The sequence below is a fragment of the Pungitius pungitius genome, chromosome 11 (assembly GCF_949316345.1).
Source record: "Pungitius pungitius chromosome 11, fPunPun2.1, whole genome shotgun sequence".
NCBI classification, from domain to species: Eukaryota; Metazoa; Chordata; class Actinopteri; order Perciformes; family Gasterosteidae; genus Pungitius; species Pungitius pungitius.
The window spans coordinates 10,098,974-10,117,776 of record NC_084910.1 but is presented as its reverse complement, the minus strand read 5'-3'; the positions used below and the strand labels follow the sequence as shown (position 1 = coordinate 10,117,776).

The 18,803-nt window shown below is 45.7% G+C and overlaps 1 protein-coding gene across 2 annotated transcripts in view; it reads left to right on the top strand.

Moving 5' to 3' along the window:
• Positions 1-2,658: 2,658 nt before the first annotated feature.
• LOC119197040 (transcription factor HIVEP3) overlaps positions 2,659-18,803 on the top strand; it is a 34,593-nt gene continuing 18,448 nt past the window's right edge. Inside the window, exon 1 of one of the 2 annotated variants that reach the window (XM_037452931.2) lies at positions 2,659-2,893. The gene's annotated coding sequence lies outside the window, so the exon portion shown is untranslated. Of the gene's footprint in view, positions 2,930-18,803 lie in introns of both variants that reach the window. The other variant, XM_037452929.2, reaches the window with a different exon arrangement.

The window sequence follows — 18,803 nt, the reverse complement described above, 5'->3', positions numbered from 1 at the left end:
TAATTCAGGAGCCCCAATAATGTGATGGAATGTGCATAACATCTCTCCATCTCTAACGTGTCACCACGATGCAGATTTGTGCTTTTGTACAACACCCCATAGATGTAGGTCATGAGGGACCACCGTTGGGGACAAACGGAGGGGCTGATCCAAACATCACAGCGGGTTCCCTCTGGCTCAAGTACAGATCTATGTCGTATGCGTGGATAACAAAAACGAAAAAAACGTATGCTCTGCACAAGTGCAAGCTCTTTGGTTCAAATGGATTTTCTTAGCATGTTGGCCTACTGCGCCAGGTCCCCTGCTGCGTTTGCTGCATACTGTCTGGATGATAGATTTTCTGGACTAATATTTTTAAAGAATAAATTACATTTCTTTAAATCCCCCTGCACGCAAGGAGAGGCGACAGCCTGTTCATCGCTGCTCGCAGCTTTAATTCTCATTGATTTTGCTGTAGTGTAATGTAGAGGAGGAAAAAAAGACACTGTACAGAGGACAACAGCATATCAGATTGTCCATGTCATTTTGATAAAAAAGTGTACATTTCATCATCATGCTTTTACAAACACCAAAGTTACAGTGATGAAAGTTTTCCCATCGTCTTTTTGTCCGAGGTCATTTGGCGAACTCTCTATGTTCCTGCACTCGTCCTGTTGCTAGCACATTGCACTTTGCCTGATCTTTTGCAGAATGGAAGTGATCTCGTCTTATGGCCTGATGCAAGGAGCGCCCGATCTGTCAAGTCTTGTGTCATCGAGGTCATCCAATGCACAGACAGCGATAATCAATTATATCACTAACAAATCACAAACTGATAGCATGTGCACCATTTAATCGTTATTGTTTCCGTTTCATTGTTCTGTCCACTTAACACATTCTCACACTCTTTAAAGAACTCTCAAATCTTTTTTTCTCATTGATTGAAGCATTTATGTTTTTTGGAGATCAAAGAACTCTGCTCTATACTCTTCCATTAGTCCCGTCTGAAATTTAACGGCCTCTCAACACAGCCAAGAGCATGCGAGAACAAATTAGCCACGTCATAAATCACTCTTTTATTCCCCCAGTTACCATCACCTTTTTATCCGAGGATAGATTTAAGACACTCTGTCTTTGGCAATCGCCTTTAGCGTCATAAATCCCACCTTCATTTCCTCTTCTATCGTCAGATGCAATTTGTCGCTGTAATAAGAGATCAGAGGCAGTAACGCGCTGATTATGAACCACTTAGTGCAGCTCCGCGGCCCCGCTTGGTTAGGCCTCCTGGGATTTTTAATTGCAGATTGACGGAAACAAAAGTTATCCCTTGCAGTGTTACCCCTGACCTTAATCTTCACTTGCCCTTCCCCACATTAGTCAGGAAATGTCACAGTTCAGATGAATTTTGCATCGCAACGCGTGAGGGTTGTCACGCTGTTGTGAGCGTTGTTTCAGTGTTTCTCATTTCATCCAACACAGCTGCTCCTGATGTTGAGTTGGGTAAACATCGCTTCATGAGAGAATTGTGCATCCCTAAAAAGCTCTCTGACAGAATGAATGGAAAGGCCCATCCGAGGTGTAATTGGGTTTTTAAGAGCGGGATCCGGGCCCATTAGGTTATGTGCAGCATGCAGGGGAGTTAATTGAGTTTGAGCCCTGCTGGCATGCTGCATGTGCAAGGAAAACATTTACACTAAACCCCAATTAGGCTTTTTGAGGATGGCACACTTGTTGCTGGATGAAGGAAGTGAACATATCAATGCCTCTCACACACACACACACACACACACACACACACACACACACACACACACACACACACACACACACACACACACAAATGAGCTAAAACAGAAGTTTTTCTGTTTTTCTAATGCTTTTTTAACGCCGCCGTTCTCTCGCCCTGGCAATTCGGTCACTGAGCTGGAAATCGGAAGAGTCGGAATGTGTGTGTGTGTGGGGGGGGGGGCTCCCCTGTGCGCATGCTCCCCCCATGCTCAGAGGAGCAGCTAATGCAGTTATATAACAGCCAGTGCAGCCGGCGTCTGCTGAGAGCCAAATGCCAGGTCTGTCAAGTTACGTAAGCCTGTAAGAGTCATATTGTAGCAGCACGGAGCGCTCACTCCACAGCGTGTCCCCCCGTCCCCCGTCCCCCGTCCCCGGCTCTGTCTCTCACTTCCTCCCACTGTATTCTTTGATTCCCCCCCCCCCCCCCTCCCCAGGTAGGTCTTTGGATCAGCAGGAGTTTCACTCATAGCGATGTACAAAAGGTTGTGAAACACGGCCCGCAAAGTTTTAACCGTTAACAGTCATCCAGGAGGATTTGTGTCCTTAACTCCAATTTTGTTTCCAGCGTGTGGCACAACCTCGGCATCACCTTAGATATGGCTATAGGCCACAGCAGGAAGGTGTGAAGGTCAGTATAATTATGTGGGAATGAAATACTGCTGCAGAAGAGAGTGAACTGGTCAGAGGGTGCGTGGTCACACCAGTTGGCCCCCAAAACGCTTGTTAGAAGCACGAGATCGCCTAATGCTAATTGGAATAAAAAGCATTAACCAGGCAATTCTGCCTCTCAGCCAATGGCTGCCTCCGCCGCCTCACGAGTACTCACTCTCCGGGCTCGACGTGCCAGCCCACTGGTGGAGGCTGAGGGGGGGGCGGGGCCCGCCGGACCTGCCGTGCGGGGCGGTGCGCAGCCCCGAGAAAGTGTGTTGCGTGTTTGGGGCGCGATGTTGTTTAGTTAAGGCGATCAGCTGGAAGTGAAACGTTGGTCCGGTCTGACGCAACAGCAGGAAGCCCCCGGAGCCTCCGAAGCCGGCTCCGCGCCTCGCCAAAAATACACCGGCACCGATGGCTCGATCCCGGCATCACTGATCCAGGAAATGCGGACTTCTGGCCCTTTCGGCACGGGGTAAATGGCTGCAGCCGGCCGTACTCAAGCAAGCTGGTAAATACTCCGCCGTGATACCACCTCCAGCTCGTCACTCACTTCCCGTTGCGTCGCAGCGGCTGTCACGTTGAGGAGCGATACGGCGGGAAGTTGAGCGCGTTGTGCCACCCGCGCGTTTACAGTCGCGGCTCCGGGCATGGAGTTGCCTCGGTATGTGTTTATGATACGTGATGGGCGAAGGGAGAGGATGGGGAAGAGCAGCAGTCTGGTTCCTAGGGATATTTTTTTGGGGGGGTGGAAAGGATAGCGGCGGACGCGCTGCGCATCCAGCCGACAGCATGTGCGCCTCATCACGCGCGTTTGCGCTTTAATAACAAACCGGCTCCTCGGGAGGGAGCAACACTGCGGACGCGTTTGGGGATTTTTAGATTCACTCCTGTGAACTTGTCTGTTATGGGCTACACCTTCACTTGCCAGATTTTTAGTGGATGACATCATGTTTTTGTACTCTTTTGATCAGCTGTTAAATGTGTTAACATTGACCAAAAAGCAGCTGTTCAGTCAGTAACTCACACTGTTATATAGTCATACTACCCACATAGCGTCTGGTCATGCCAATGTTATTGTACTTTGCATACAGACACAATCCATGACTGTGTGGCTGTTATTTGACACGTGTACTATGCTAAAAAGCTTCCTCACAAACGGTATCACCTCATCGACTACTACACCATCATCTGCATGTTGAACAGAGTAACAGGCAGTCACATTGTAATCTCTATCCATCGTCTATTTATCTATCTATGATCACTTACTGTCAAAACTGTCAGTTTCGCAGTACCCTGCGTTGATATATTGATATTACAGCAAGTAAAGAAATTAAGACAATCAACACCAGGCAAAGTCATGGCATTTTGCATGGGGCACACAGGGACCTCAAGTCAGTTGCTGCAGACAAAATACTTTTCTCATCTGTACTATTTATTTTTTTGTGGAGTTTCAGCATCCTCTCAAAACAACTCCCCATCCGAAGATTATAGCATTGCAATAACAATAGCAGCACTGCTGCAGTGTCCTACCCACAGCTCTGGGTCGGCGAAAACGTACAGCACAGGAATACAGTCAAGTGTCAGACAACAGTGGGGAAGGCGGATGGGTGGAGAGAGGCCAATATGCAATTATTTCTTATTGAATCAGCACAAAGTGGCAGCCTTACAGCGCTTCACTCTGGCCTGGATCAAGACCACTTGTGGTGCTGGCTACAGAAAGGCCCTCTCTCAGCAGGCACCCAAGGAGAGCGCTGCTCCATTTCCCCGAAAAAATCCAAGATTGCTTGTCATTGTCAAGCATTGGGCGGCGTGTCAGACAACTCTGATGTCTTCATATCTCTCTGACTTGGCGGAAGCGTTAGAAAGTGCCTTGTAAAAGATCATTAGTATTTTAAGTAAGTTGGAGTCGAATGTGCTGTTACCAGTACAACCTTTGTTTAGCCGTGCCAATTCATTACAAAAAGCTCTGGTATTGGGTAACGTCGCTGTCTACCCGCCCAATGATTTGTTCAGGTACAATAAAAGTGAAACATAACTCTTACAGCACTCTGTCAACACTAACGCTGATTACTGACGGCCCTTAATCACATAGTCAGACAGGTTTGTGTGTGTTTGTGTATCCACATCTCTGTGGCATACCACGTCCATCTCCCACACACCAAGTCATACTTGCAGGTGGCAACATGTTGATCTAAATGCGTGAGATGCCATCGGCAGCAAGAGGGTCGTGTGGAGTTTCTGTCCCGGCCTACAGACAAACCTCCTCGATAACCCGACCTGACCGGAGCAAGGGATCAGGGGATCAGGGGATGAGTCAGACTGACAGTGGAGCCTGATCCCTGCGACGTGGAATTCTTCGAATGGTGTGACCCGGTAGTGAAAGGGAACAAGATGGCATTGGGGCCATTCTTCTTTCTGTATGACTGCAGGCTAAACAGATTCCCTAAAGTATAAAATGGCATGTGTGAGCATGTTGAAAGTTTTGTTTTCCCCGCATGAGCATGCAAAAAAGGATGGCATCGTTATGGGCCCTGGCGATAAAAACTAAAGACAGGCCGAGTGAAGGCCGTAATATCCAGGCAGTGAGGGGACACAACCTTTTTTCGTGTCTCTGCTGACAGTCATTCATTTTGTCCTCTGAAGCACCCGTGAGGAATAGACGCCCCGTTGTTCTGGGGGACCGGAGTCAACCAGGAACAAGACTTTGGATACACTGTGTGTGTGTGTGTGTGCGTGTGTGTGTGTGTGTGTGTGTGTGTGGACAGACTCCTCAAAAGCAGATTGAATTTACTGGTGTTTGCCAGGGAGCGAGAGCCTGCTGGGTAGAAGTGTGTTAGGGTCGGCCCGGCCCGATCCCATGTGTGCCCGCCCAGGTTATGTAATGATTCATGTGCACCATGATGAACGGCGCAGGCTCGGGTTTGGAAATGGAGACGACGCGCTGTGGAGCGGTTACTCATTCAAACGCTCCCCTCCGTCAGAGTTAATCATTAAGCTAATTGGCACAGTTTGTAGGCAAGTGGAACGTCGAGGGGTAATCCTCCCTCAAAATAGGCCACAAGTGCATTGGGTCGCTCCAACTTTTCAACAGCCCATAATATGCCACTCGGGCGAGTTCGACATTTTCTGTTATCCGCTTCTGTATGTATTCAAATTGTTTGTCTTGTTGTATCAACATTGACGGCATTTTCTGTGCAGGTGTTCACATTCCACAGTAACCAGTGTGGTGCAATAGGGATCGTGGGCTTCCGCACTGATTACCACAGGCATGTCTTTCAAGTGCTCGTACAGGATCTCAATGTGTAGGTGTGTGTAATACTTGGGAGAGGCTGCTTGGGACTGACCCCCCACCCAAAAAAAGGGATAACACATATTAATTACTGGATATTTGGTTGGCCAGTGAGGATTCTGAGTTCACTTGAAAGATGAGCTGCATGTCCACTTTGTTCATTGGTTGGCGATGCAGGTCAGGGGTCATATTATCAGGTGTCTGTTCACTAACAATAAACCCTGATTAAGTACATTTGTGGTAAATCTCTGCTTTACTTCCTTTTTAAAATGTGTTTTGAGAGGGTGAAAGATAAAAGGAGACACCGTTTTACAAACCTTTTGGGGTATTTATGTCCTTTAGTGGCTCCTTATTCATTTCTGTTTGTTCCTCGACTCAATTCCTTAGCTCTCCTCTTCTTGTCTCTCCTCTCCTTCTGTTCCTTTTCTTCACCTTTCTACTCTCTTCCTCCCATCTCTTCTTGTTCACTCTCCCTGCTTCCTTTGCTCTAATCTCCTCCGGTTTTCATTCGTCTGCTCTTGTTTCTTTCTCTCTCTCTCTCTCTCTCTCCTTTCCTCCCTCACTTGAGTCCTTTGTCTCAGCATGTGCAGTAGCTGCGAGGTGAGGATCGGAGGGGATTTCTGCTCTGTGGGAGGGTAAGAGGGCTCTCTGAGGAGAATCCTTCCAACCCTGACCTGGATCTGCCGGGCAAATCGTGGCAGCAGGCGATGCTCCAGTACCATCCTTCTCCGCCATGTCCCTGTCACTGAAGCAGAGCAGTTGCACTCTGCTTTAAAATCCCTATGAAATCTTTGGATTGCAGGTGTGCTCGGTCTCTCTCGTGGTCAGTCTGCGGTGGGCTGCGCTCCGCCTCGTGAGGAACGCTCTCTTACCTGGTGGGCCTCCATGCGAGGAGATGTGTTCGGCTTGAACGGAGCTCTCTGTGGATGCTCCTTTTTATCTTCTGCTGTATGATCCATAGTCTCCTATCCAAAATATCTGACACAAGTTGGCCTGTCTGTGTGCTGTGTGGGGGCACGCATGCATGTGCATTTGTTATTCACCGCATGGTCCCTGTAGGCAAGGAGTGCCCTAACATCGTCAGGTAAGGTCATATAAAGAACAGCTCATTTTAGATGCTGTTAATTATGCATTAGTGTGGGCGACTGCCATCACTTGGGAAGGTCATTTGCTCCATACCCCGATAAAGGGCACAAATGTCAAAAGATACATGCATTTTTCGGTGTGTTTAGTTGGGGCAGAACTTTTCGTTTTTCTTGTGGTTTGATGATGTTTCTGATGCTCATTTCCCCTCTAAGGTTAAGTTAAATACAGTTTGACAGAAGTCTTTGATGTCACATTGCAAATATATGTAGAGGTGTTTTCTTCATGTTTATATTTATATATTCTGTGACTGTGTACAATATTTTTGCTTATGCTTCAATTTTGCGGCCCATAAGCGAGGGGCATCTGTTTCATATAATTGCAGGTAAATATTTGCATGAGCATTCCTACGGACGACCTTCCTAGCTCGGTTTAAACAGGACACAGGCTACCACTGTACTTCAATAGAGCCGGAGAGCCTGTCATGTTCTAGTCTTGTGCTACCCGACCCATCCCACAATGCTAAGGTACATGTGTACTGTCCTAATGCAGTGTTGAGGTCTTTTATAGCACCCCAGTATATTATAAAAAATGGCGATATCATATTTTTAAAATGTTTGTAAAACCAATTAGGATCGCAGAGCCCTGATCTTTGCAAAGCATGCAGGTTCTCTTGCTTAATACTACTGGGGAATGACTCTGAGAAACAAGGCACAAGACTAATCCAATGTAGAAAACGCACAGTTTGTGTCCCCCCCCCCCCTCCGAATATGTCTCCCTAAGCTCTACGAAGTTATCTCAATTTTTACATTTGTACAAGAAACACAGCAGCACCGGTAGTAACTTGTGTAGCTCAAATCGATCAATTCCATGATTTCAGTTATGTTAACATCATTCTCACAACTACTCGCATATGATTGCTGAGGTATCAGGAGGCAGTAAAACTACTAAAGTCTATCTGAGCAACAGACTCCAGCAGTCAGATGACGAGTCTGACTGTTACTAAAGTCAATGTTAGTCTAAGATTTTGTAAGGATAAACCCACATTTGTTTATTTAGGTTTCTGCATGAAAACCTTGATAATCCTCGATGAGACACAGTCAAACAAAAGAGGTGCAGGTGAATCATCGCAGGCAGGAGCCGGCTTCACAATGCACTTCAGTCTGAGTGAAGTAACCCCGTGTCACATTGGTCACACTGTCATGGAGGATTAACCGTCTAAGACCAATGGTCAGGTGACTGTGCTGCTCAGCATGGAATCGCTCTCTCTGGAGGAAATCAGAGATGGGAGGTAGAAGAAAAATGTTGTTTGCAATGGGAGATGTTCTGTCACACAGAGCTGCAGACGGGCTCACCCAGGCATGGTTGAGGAAACAGATGACTGCTCGTCACAGGGCTTCATGTTTATCTGCTGCTGCTGCTGCTGCTGGACGCAAAAGCCAAGCTTTTCAACACATTTTGGGGGCGTTGAGTTGTGGGTGGAGCTGAGGAAGGAGGCAGATGGAGGGCATATAGTCGAGGCTAACACATTGGAGTTCTGCATCCATGAAGCCATATTCTGTACCCTCTTAGACTGTGCAGGATCTGCAGCCTTTGCCAGTGCATACTGGGCTTCAGGCCAGTGATAACTGTTCGGATATTATACATCTTATATGAATTATTAAAGGCATAACTAAGACAAAAGCCCTGACTTTGTACTGCGTGGTGGCCTATGTTTTTGATAAAATGAGAAAGAATGCTGTAGGAAGTTCTGCTCCTTTGTTAGGTTTTACAGCGATTTCTATTATGTAACCTTCTTGTCCTCAACAACCTCATACAGTCAGCACTCCCAGTGTTTGCACCCAGGTGGTCCCCCACCTCCTCCCTTTCTTTCTGTTTTGCACCGTCAGCGCAGTGCCAGAGAGCAACCCCAGCTTTGTCACCGCAGACTTGGAATTTTCATCCCCACTCTGCAACTCTAATATGCTTAAAAGCTCCTCTGGGGATGCCCCATCTTGCCCCGATGTCAGTAGATTGACAGGTTGCCGAGCCAGTGAAGTCGCTATGGGGAGGGACGAGGTGGTTTGTGGTAGGGTGTCCACGCGGTGCATCTCTGGCAACCAGGGTCCACGCCACATGTCGCTTCTCTTTCCTTACTCGCAGGCCGGGCGGCTGGATTACAGCTGGTGGCCTCTGGCTCTCTTTGTCTCACTACCGAGGTGAAGCAGCAGTGTGCTAACTGAGGAGCTGATCAGCATTCTTTGAGAGCACAGTAGCCGCAGCAGCAGAACTGGGGATCCCACTCACTGCCCCCGAGCAGGGTGTCCGTTACCGAGGGCGCCTAAAATACACAGAAGAGAGAAATTTAGGCGAAGCGTTGTGGAGCGAGAGAGGGAGGGGGGGGGAAGGACCAAGTTGTCTCTAAGCAACACATACTTTTGTTGAGAGCAAGAGTTGAAGATGCACTGTTTGCGAATACAGGATTTCAAATCCATTTCAAATTACATGATTGTAAATCCAGATTTAACCTCGTCGTACTAATTCCATGGGAGATATACTTTTTTGTGTGAAAGCATAAGGTTTCTTTGTCAGCCTGGGATGAATGGTGCCTACGGTCTTGTGAGAGGTTTCCCTGTTGCTAAGCCTGTAACAGTCTTTCTTTTATTGGTCATAGTTGCTTGTTTTGGCCTGCAAGATTGTTCGTGTTGTTGTTAGCGTCACATATACGCAAGTCATAGGGATGGCATTCTCAATGGCTTTTGGAGAGACGGCAAGGATGGTAAAAGGGCAACATTTTCTTGTTTTGAAGCTCGAGTGCAGTGGCAAAACTTTAGAAGCTGCACCTTGCTTTGCAGAGAGTATCATTGTTTAAACCCATCAATCATTGTAATTCACTGTTTATTGCTTTTCCGTGAAACTACAGTGTCATCAGATTATCCTCTGTGCAGTTTTTCTCGGTGAACGTTGTATTCCATTGTATTGTCTTTACTAATCCACACAATGTGTCGTCAAACAAGCTCATGTAAAAATAGGATGTTATTCATCCAAAACCAGACCAGTGCTTTACTCCAAGGGGGATATTTATTGATTTATCTATTTCTATGTCAGTAATTTGGGGGTTCCTACAGTCCATCCATGACTTTTGGCCAGAGTAAAACATCTTCTTGGGTGGCTATGAACTTGTGTATGGAAACTACACTCACCGGCCACTTTATTAGGTACACCTGTCCAACTGCTCGTTAACACTTATTTTCTAAGCAGCCAATCACATGGCGGCAACTCAGTGCATTTAGGCATGTAGACATTGTCAAGACAATCTCCTGCAGTTCAAACCGAGCATCAGTATGGGGAAGAAAGGTGATTTGAGTGACTTTGAACGTGGCATGATTGTTGGTGCCAGAAGGGCTGGTCTGAGTATTTCAGAAACTGCTAATCTACTGGGATTTTCACGCACAACCATCTCTAGGGTTTACAGAGAATGGCCAGAAAAAGAAAAAACATCCAGTGAGCGGCAGTTCTGTGGGCGGAAATGCCTTGTTGATGCCAGAGGTCAGAGGAGAATGGCCAGACTGGTTCGAGCTGATAGAAGGGCAACAGTGACTCAAATAACCACCCGTTACAACCAAGGTGGGCATAAGAGCATCTCTGAACGCACAGTACGTCGAACTTTGAGGCAGATGGGCTACAGCAGCAGAAGACCACACCGGGTGCCACTCCTTTCAGCTAAGAACAGGAAACTGAGGCTACAATTTGCACAAGCTCATCGAAATTGGACAATAGAAGATTGGAAAAACGTTGCCTGGTCTGATGAGTCTCGATTTCTGCTGCGACATTCGGATGGTAGGGTCAGAATTTGGCGTCTACAACATGAAAGCATGGATCCATCCTGCCTTGTATCAACGGTTCAGGCTGGTGGTGGTGGTGTCATGGTGTGGGGAATATTTTCTTGGCACTCTTTGGGCCCTTGGTACCAATTGAGCATCGTTGCAACGCCACAGCCTACCTGAGTATTGTTGCTGACCATGTCCATCCCTTTATGACCACAATGTACCCAACTTCTGATGGCTACTTTCAGCAGGATAATGCGCCATGTCATAAAGCTGGAATCATCTCAGACTGGTTTCTTGAACATGACAATGAGTTCGCTGTACTCAAATGGCCTCCACAATCACCAGATCTCAATCCAATAGAGCATCTTTGGGATGTGGTGGAACGGGAGATTCGCATCATGGATGTGCAGCCGACAAATCTGCGGCAACTGTGTGATGCCATCATGTCAATATGGACCAAACTCCCTGAAGAATGCTTCCAGCACCTTGTTGAATCTATGCCACGAAGAATTGAGGCAGTTCTGAAGGCAAAAGGGGGTCCAACCCGTTACTAGCATGGGGTACCTAATAAAGTGGCCGGTGAGTGTAGTTGTTCCCAAACAAAGGCCCCCACCGATGTTTGTACCCAAGGCATCATTTTAGCTGCTCCCCCCCCCCCCCCCCGTACATCACAGCCAGTTCCAACACCATATAATGTGTTCATACACTCCCACAGAAACTGAGTAGCTTAAGATCCAGCTATTAAGATTTTCATATGGTATAGTTACTCCCCAAACAGTTGAATAGTCTTTCCATTTCTCCCTAATGATTCTAAGCTGTGAGCAATTGACAATTATTTTTAGCTATTTATTAAATTGGCAAACCTTATGTTTTTCAGATTAAGCAAGTAGCAATCAAGCTAATCTGCTCTAGATGAACTATCCACTTATCACTTTAACCCCCCCCACCAATCGATATTGGAAAAAAAACAATGAGCATCTGTACGAAGCGAGGGAACCGTCACAACCAATCGATACATTCTTGGTCGTTACCTTACTCGGATGACTTGCACTGATTGGAGTCAGCCAGGCCTGCTTTTGAATGAAATAAAATGTGTCCGTTAGTAAGCAAGGATCGCTAATTAGCATTAGCAAGTTTTCCGTTAGCTCTTGCAGTCGACCGCGTGGTCACCGAACTTGATTTCTTTTTCCAATGGCGGGCGATCTGCTTTGTCTAAAGAAATCATGTTAAAATGAATACATTCATTCAATAATTCAATTTGGGTTGCCCCCATGGATAGGAGGCTCCTAACATTCACCTATACCACTTACTTCCAGGACTTAAACAGTTCTTTGTTGCAGGTGACCTTTTATCTACCACCATCATCAGGTCAACATTTAAATGTGTCTAATTCTTTAGTTAATGATTAAATACCTGCAAAGCCAATGACATGGACCTTGTGTTTCATTAGGAAACAAGAGCATGCCATGCATATCACATGACCGTAGATGCTTTTTCTTCTTCAATAACTTATTATATTTCGCAGTCATTAATCTGCACTCTTAACATTATTTAACTTTTATCAAGTAATGATCTAGTAACATGCTTTATGTTTTAGTTATTGAAAACCGATATGTTTTCATTTATCACTCATTGACAGTGTTCTATCATAGGACCATTGGATTTAACAGAGCCAATATGCAGGATAGCCAGTCAGGTAAAGTATGTCCTTGTTATACCCTTACACTGAAATAAAGTTTACATTGATGTTTAGGTGGAGGCGAGGCTTTTCAATCAACCAAACGCCTGTTGAGTTTTACCAGACCACAATGAGCAGAGTGAACACTTTGGGCTGACAGGCTTTGCCTTAAGTGATTCTGTTGTATTGGTCCGTGTTTTCAGCAGGCTGTATGTGTGTGTCTGACCATAAGATGCCCTCAGTGAATATGCAACAGTCATGATCTCTGCTTCCTTCTTTCTATAATCATAAGTCTCAGCTGGATCCACTCGCTCTTCTCTCTACCTCTTGCATTTGCTTGGATGCTGGTTGACTTGTATGGTTTTTGTTTTCTTCAATTTGCCATTTGGCTGCTTCTTTATTAGATTTCTACTCTCACTGGAGGGCAAATATTTACACTTGCTCAAGCTTTGCGTGTTCATGCTTATGACTGCATCATAAGTATCTGTAGCTCTTCATGGTGAAATGAATTCTTAGTTATAAGATTACATTATGTAATGCTTTTGAGCAGGGGAGACATACTATTTATTGTTTTTCTGATTTTCTTTTAACTGTTTTCAAATGCTTCATCATCATTAAGCAAAGCTAGCTTGATCAAAACAGCTAAACTGGATAACTAAGCTTTTGTTGAGGAACAATTAAATTACTTTCAAGCATTAAAATGGTTTTCTCAAAAGTGTTGTCGAGATCTGTAAAACCTGTATGAAGAAACTGACTAGTTGAACCTGCTGGGAATCTGCAGCTGCTGACCACCAGGTTTTCCTTATCGGTCAGCTCTCCAGCTTTATTAATTAACTCCTACTGTCCTGTTGATTTGATGACTTATTTACGAATCTTTAGTGTTTCAGAGACACAACTCTTAATTGTGCAGGGAATATACAGGATTGTTAAACTGTTGGAAATCAAGAACCATGAACAACTTTTTCTGTACACATGTTTTTTTTTAAATGGCATGAAAGAAAATTGTTCTTTGACTCCAAGCATCAGTGTTGTTTAATTTAACTTGTGTTTGCTATCAGAGTGGCATCATCTTCTCATCTAACTCTCCGCCAAAACCCCAAATTTGCCTAAATCGCTGTGGATAATAAGAGGCTAATTGCCTCATCATTTGATTGCTTGACACCTAATCTGTAGTCCTGAGGTGAAGAAATGTGGTACTTTATGTTAATCCTCAGATATCTTGAACCTGGCAAGACAGGAAACGCTTACAGTAAACATTCTGAGGTGACTTAATGATCCTGTGTGTGTGTGTGTGTGTATCCATACGGAGAAGCGTGGGATGCCTGCCTGCCGTGGGATGCCTGCCTTTTATCTACCACCATCATCAGGTCAACATTTATTTTTGAAGCACTGTGTTCAGACACAGTGCTTCAACCTGTATTGGATGACAAATCAGCCGTACATAACCGGACAAGAACTAACAGGAAATCAATGTATCTAGCCACCTATCCTACATCAATACAGCGTCTCACTTTCTAGCTTTTTTTTTCTTCTCTCCTTCGAGCCGGGATTCTGCAGTGTGCTTCTTTGAAAGCTACAGCATCTCTATTTTAAGGACGTCTTTGTTTCTCTGCTTTGTATTCAAATGATCAGGCTTACACAGGCGGGAGGATGCGTCTCCCTCTGAGGACGAGCAGGGTTTTGCGGAGAGTGGGGAAGAAAGGAAGGTGGCAAGCCGTCTTTCAGAGTGAGGCTTCACCAGATCTTTACGAGGCGATGACGGCAAATGGAATGCCTCACTAAGGACCCCCCTAGTGAGTCTCGTGACCCTTGGAGCTTACTTCCAGAGCAATTTTAAACGGTCCAGTTGTTCCGGGGGGGTGTGGGTGGGGGGGGGCTTTCCTTCATCTATGATGTGTATGTGTCAGGCACTGTTTATGGTTTGATCTCATTCAGAAGCAGTGTGCAGGAGTATGGGTCTGTTTCTGTGCTGTGGAGCAGGACAGTGTGGCCGTGTGTGGCCTATACCCTCGAGGCCACACTGGTCTGCATCTCCTGGCAACAACGTCTACAGCCAGTGACACATTTCTGCCGGTCTGCCGACCCAAAGTAGGCCAGTGGGTTTGCATTGAGGTGGGCAATGTTTGACGTATAAAGGTCTCCCATAATGGGATTTCATTTTATATGGACTTTTTTTTGGTCATGGCAAATAACTTATTTTTACAGCACTTTACTTCCCTAAGCAGCATTCAGGTAGTGACTCTCATCTTAACACGTTAATCCGTCTCGAGCTTGTGTTTGCCGTAGATCATGGCTCTGTATCTCTATTGGTTACATGTTAGAAAAGAACATCAGTGCTGAAAGTTTTGCTTGTATATGCAAAAGTTGACCTGTCTGCCCAGGAATTAAATTCAATGGAGGTACATTTGCATGTGTTGCACGGAAAACTGAAAAGCTGCATCTAACAACTACTGAAACGTTATTATTTAGGATAATTCATAAAAATATTGTCCGCAGTATTCATATGAACTCGTTATTTTTTAGGAATATCAATTAAAGCCAAAACTTGATATGAGAAAATCAATGCAATTCATGGTTCATGTGTGAATTTGACATTTCAATTCCATTCAAATCCCACGCACACAAACACACTAAGACAAACACAGATTTACTAAGAGACAGTTTGAGCTGCACTTGATTGCGGTGTGATTGATGAGCTGCAGACCCAAGATAAAAGAGGTGGCACACGAGTACACATTTGATATGCTTTTATTAGATTGTCTAAGTTGGCAGATAGTGACGATTGACATTTGCAGGAGGTCTGTCTCCGTGGCGCTCTCCTCCATCTCGTTGCTTCTCTTTATTCATCACCTGCGCTCACAAGCATCCCCACAAACACATCAACAGAAGGGTTACGGCACATGGCGTTTGTATACATGCATTGGATGTGAAGGGTGGCTGACGAGGCGTTGACGCATCAGGTGATACTCTGTTGACAGGCCACTAATGCGGCGTGGCACCATGCAGATTGGGCAGCGGGGGCAGGCAGTGGCGGAGGGAGAATAAACTGTTAACCGACACTTGGCCTGAATGGAGTCGTTTGTCCCGGTGGGGAGCATTTACTTGGACTGGACGGGCTTTGAGTTTACTCCCCCGATGAGACGGGGCACCCCTTGCCAGGTTGTGTGAGTGAGAGAGAGCGAGGGACGGAGGGACTGTGTTGATACATTCTGCGGCCTGGTCCTCGTGTTTAAACACACTCACGCTGAGCTTCCACCTGTTGACTCTTTCCCGTGTCCGTGTTTGTGCAGGCGGCACTGAAAGCATCAGCAGATCCAACCCAACAGCCCGAATGAACATAGTCACAGGTTCCTGAGATGGGTAGATAAGGCGCCAGGTCATGCATAGTGCTACAGCAGTGCTTGGTGTACCTGCTGCAGCTTCACACAGGATGCAGCACAGCAGCTGCAGAAAGAGGAACTCAGGCTTTCCCATCACTGGAGACAAATCCACACAGGTTACGTTCAAGAAAAATACATAACTTCACTGGAAACAAAAGTAAATGCAATGAAATAATAGCTGTAGCCTGTTGCAGTTCTTTTTTTTAAATTTACCACAAACGGTTTGCATGTAATGGCAAAATACAATATTTCATTCTTATTGGATAATAGCAAAACATTCTAAACTCAACCTACCAAAAAAGGCGTATGACGAATACATGTGATTCCTCCCCAATCACTTTAACAGAAGGTGTTCACCTCATCACTTCCTCAAGCACATTCTTTTCAGTTGCACCACCACTTGAGAGCAAATATGGAGCAGTCCGCTGTGATCGTCTGCGTGGGAGAAGTGTGATCTTGACATCCACGCATCACTGAAACTTGTGGGCACAGGAAGGACAGCTTTTAAAAATGCCATTTCCTCTTTCTATATTTAATCAATCCAGCTCAACCCCGTCCTCCACCCCCCCCCCCTTTTTGCTTTGTCACTTTTTTGTTTCTTGCCCACCAATCGTGCTGAATATTGAGTTTGGTGTTGAGTCGGCAAAAGGCAGATGAGCTTTATTTGAGGGAGACTCTGTTTCTCTTTCACTTCTGTTACATTAACGAGGCCCCAAAGTCAGTTTGTATCCAGATGTGTTTGTTTAATGTCCATAGACCATTTGGTGTTTTAGGCAGTGAATCAAAAATACTGCTCCAGACTAAGCAAATAAACCCTAATTCCTGGTTATACACAAATTTCGAATGATATATCATCTCCATGAATTTTATAACTTACCAACTCTGATTAAGTTACTCAATCAAGCAAGTCAATCCCTACCCAAAGCAACCCTAGAGACATGATATCCTGGTAGCCTTCCTCATGATAGACATGAAGTTCACTTCCAAAGCCAGTAGGATTTAATAATGCTCCTCCGAAGTGGAGGCAAACTGAGAAAAGAGAGGCAGAGAAACCCCTCTAGCTTAAAAAAAGAGCCATGCAGAGTTAAACGGGGGGGGGGGGGGGGCAGTTTTTCAGTGTTTTACAGGATCAGATATCACGTCTGCTGAGGATACAAATTGATTGACTTTAACAGAAGACGAGCACGCTCGACTCCCAATAGTGGGCCAGCTGGTTGCATGTTGAAACGCGCACACTCCCCCCAACCTGTATATCATGCATGGCTGTGTGTGGTGTTCACTATATGTATATGTTTGGAATTTTGACTTTTTGCCCACCTATTATTCAATGGTTTTGTTATAAACTGACTTATTGAGTTCTCATAGTGCTGTCACCATTGAGTTGCACAATGTGTAATGCTAAATAAGTGGAGAAGTCTTTAGTGCTTGATGCCAGCATGCTACAAAGAAAATAGCATCGTTTTGTGTTTGGTGATCAGCCTGTGCAAACTTAAATGACTGATCTAGTCAATAGGATTCATCCCTCTGGAAAGCGATTTAATCCAATAGTTGTTTAGATGTGGCATTATTTGTAATCATTAGTGTCTCAGCACTATTTGCACATGTTCTTTTTTCCAGATTTTATGTTGTTTTCAAATGGACGTTTCCCCAGTTAATGACTCGGTTTGACATGTTGTTCCTAGGGGACTCAGCCTAGTTGGTTAGCTATTTATTTTTTCAAATTGCTAGGGCAACGAGTAGGGCAATACTTTGCTTTCTATTATAATTTCACAGTCTTATGGACCGACAAGGGTCAGTTTACTTGAAGACCACAGGTCTGAAATCATTTGCATTTGAAACAGAGAGAACCCTTTCCGAGTACTCCTATATTTGCCAGTTTTACTGCCTGCGTCTGCAGTTTATGGGGTGAGAATCCAAAAATATGACATCTGAATGGTTGTCTGCATATGGGCAAACCACTCATTTGGTCTAAATTACAGTCTGTGGTTGCTCCAAAACAACATGAAGTTTCTCATAAAGTATTATGTGCTCAGTTTAGGTGTTGCTCGCCTCTGCATTATATGAGGTGGGTTTCATGTATGTGAAATTGTCCATGTGACCATCCTTATGGGGAGGCTTTGTTTACATTGACTGTAAATGTGAACAGTTTTGCATAATGTGAGCCTGACCTGCTTTGGGTCAGTGGGTAGCTCATGGTTACCATTTATTATTGCATCACAAAGGCATGCTTTCACACCTTTTTATGATCGTTGCACTTTCCATCCCCTGTTCCGTCCTGTGCTGTAATTTACTAGACTGTCCAACCTAGCAGCTCCCAGCTCTCTCTAGTTCCTAACCTGGCTGTGGGCCTGCAGCCCGGTCCCGGGGCCTCGCTAATCCTCACGTCCGTGTAGAGCGACTCTCCTGTCAATCATTGCTACAGTGGAAGTTTTGTTTCCCCCCCCCCCCTCCCCCCTCCGCAACCTTTCCGTCAGAACCCTTCAGTATGAGGAACAGAGGACAAAGGAATGACGGATGGGGGAAGGTCCCTCACAGGGAAGTACAGTATAGAAGGTGTGCGCTGTAAAGGGTGACAATGAGCACATTCAGGGCAGACACAACACAGTGCCTCGGCCCGGCGAGAGTGGTCCAGCATCAGGACAGCAACGTCCCCGGCAGAAGTCAGCCAGCAGCCTCACAGAGCCCGGGGCAATCACCAAGTCCTGGACAACACTCCTATTGACCGGGACCAAATGAAAAAAAAAAAACAGAGGGGAAACACAGAGCAGGAGAAAGAATAGGAAGACATGTGAACCACCGCACAGGACAAGAGGACGGAAAGAGAGGAGACGAGGAACATTGTTTGCTCCCCCCCCCACGTGTTTGCTGGCCCGTGAGGATCCATGTGCGCCTTCTGATCGGCAGCCCGGCCATCCGCTCGCCGGGTGTGCATGCTCGTTGCTGTGTGAGTGTGTTTATTTTAGAGCGTGGTGACTCACACTTCCTGTGCTCTGCCAGTGAGGCAAAGCTCTAAGGAACAGCAGGACCTCCGTTCATTCTCAATTCTCTCTTTCGGTTTCTCCGCTCTCGCTCCTTCTATCTCTGTCTCTCTCTCTCCCTCTCTCTCTCTCTCTCTCCAGTGTAGCGCCGCTGATAGGCCTAGC